This window comes from Arachis stenosperma, chromosome 5 (genome assembly GCF_014773155.1).
Source record: "Arachis stenosperma cultivar V10309 chromosome 5, arast.V10309.gnm1.PFL2, whole genome shotgun sequence".
NCBI classification, from domain to species: domain Eukaryota; kingdom Viridiplantae; phylum Streptophyta; class Magnoliopsida; order Fabales; family Fabaceae; genus Arachis; species Arachis stenosperma.
In genome coordinates this window covers 99,721,840-99,723,615 of record NC_080381.1, presented here as the reverse complement: position 1 = coordinate 99,723,615, position 1,776 = coordinate 99,721,840, and the positions used below count along the sequence as shown (strand labels likewise).

General features: G+C 36.0%; 1 non-coding gene across 1 annotated transcript; it reads left to right on the top strand.

The window, feature by feature from the left end:
• The first annotated feature begins 412 nt into the window (after positions 1-412).
• Positions 413-520, top strand: LOC130983536 (small nucleolar RNA R71). The gene has a single exon (XR_009087521.1). It is a non-coding gene; the product is annotated as a small nucleolar RNA R71 (small nucleolar RNA).
• Positions 521-1,776: the final 1,256 nt, after the last annotated feature.

Sequence of the window (1,776 nt, the reverse complement as noted above, 5' to 3'; positions counted from 1 at the left end):
TATAGGTGTTTCCATAGGGTTCTCCTAGGTAATTCACCTCTTCCATTGAAGGGTTCTCAGGATCATAGGCTTCTTCCTCAGATGAAGCTTCCTTAGTACTGCTTGGTGCATTTTGCATTCCAGACAGACTTTGAGAAATCAAATTGACTTGTTGAGTCAATATCTTGTTCTGAGCCAATATGGCATTCAGAGTATCAATCTCAAGAACTCCTTTCTTCTGATTTGTCCCATTGTTCACAGGATTCCTTTCAGAAGTGTACATGAATTGGTTGTTTGCAACCATTTCAATAAGCTCTTGAGCTTCTGTAGGCATCTTCTTCAGATGAAGAGATCCTCCAGCAGAGCTATCCAAAGACATCTTGGATAGTTCAGAGAGACCATCATAGAAAATACCTATGATGCTCCATTCAGAAAGCATGTCAGAAGGACACTTTCTGATTAATTGTTTGTATCTTTCCCAAGCTTCATAGAGGGATTCTCCATCCTTCTGTCTGAAGGTTTGGACTTCCACTCTAAGCTTACTCAATTTTTGAGGTGGAAAGAACTTTGCCAAGAAGGCATTGACTAGCTTTTCCCAAGAGTCCATGTTTTCTTTAGGTTGAGAATCCAACCATGTTCTAGCTCTGTCTCTTACAGCAAAAGGGAATAGCATAAGTCTATAGACCTCAAGGTCTACCCCATTAGTCTTGACAGTGTCACAGATTTGCAAGAACTCAGCTAAAAACTGATGAGGATCTTCCAATGGAAGTCCATGGAACTTGCAATTCTGTTGCATTAGAGAAACTAATTGAGGCTTAAGCTCAAAGTTGTTTGCTCTAATGGCAGGGATAGAGATGCTTCTCCCATAGAAATCGGGAGTAGGTGCAGTAAAGTCACCCAGCACCTTCCTTGCATTGTTGGCATTGTTGTTTTCGGCTGCCATGTGTTCTTCTTCTTTGAAGAATTCGGTCAGGTCCTCTAAAGAGAGTTGTGCTTTAGCTTCTCTTAGCTTTCGCTTCAAGGTCTTCTCAGGTTCAGGGTCAGCTTCAACAAGAATGCCTTTGTCTCTGCTCCTGCTCATAAGAAAGAGAAGGGAACAAGAAAATGTGGAATCCTCTATGTCACAGTATAGAGATTCCTTGAAGTGTCAAAGAAAAAGAAGAGTAGAAGACAGAAGTAGAAAATTCGAACTTATCAGAAGGAATGGAGTTCGAATTTTGCATTAAGGGATTGTGTTAGTCCATAAATAGAAGGATGTGAGGAGAAGGGAAGTAATTTTCGAAAATTAGGTGAAAGATTTTGAAAATATTTTTGAAAAACATTACTTAATTTTCGAAAATGAAAGTGGGAAAGAAATAAAATGATTTTTGAAAAAGATTTTGAAATTAGAAATCAAAAAGACTTGATTGAAAACTATTTTGAAAAAGATGAGGTTAAGAAGATATGATTGGTTTTAAAAAAATGTGATTGAGAAGATATGATTTGAAAACAATTTTAAAAAGATTTGATTTTAAAAATTAATTACTTGGCTATCAAGAAAAAATATGATTCAAACATTAAACCTTTCTCAACAGAAAAGGCAACATACTTGAAATGTTGAATCAAATCATTAATGGATAGTAAGTATCTTTGAAAAAGGAAAGAAATTGATTTTGAAAACATTTGATTGAAAAGATATGATTTGAAAAAGATTTGATTTTGAAAAACTTTGAAAACTTAAAAAAAAATTTGATTTGAAAACAAAATTCTCCCCCTTGTTCCATCCTGGCGTTAAACGCCCAGAATGGTGCACATTCT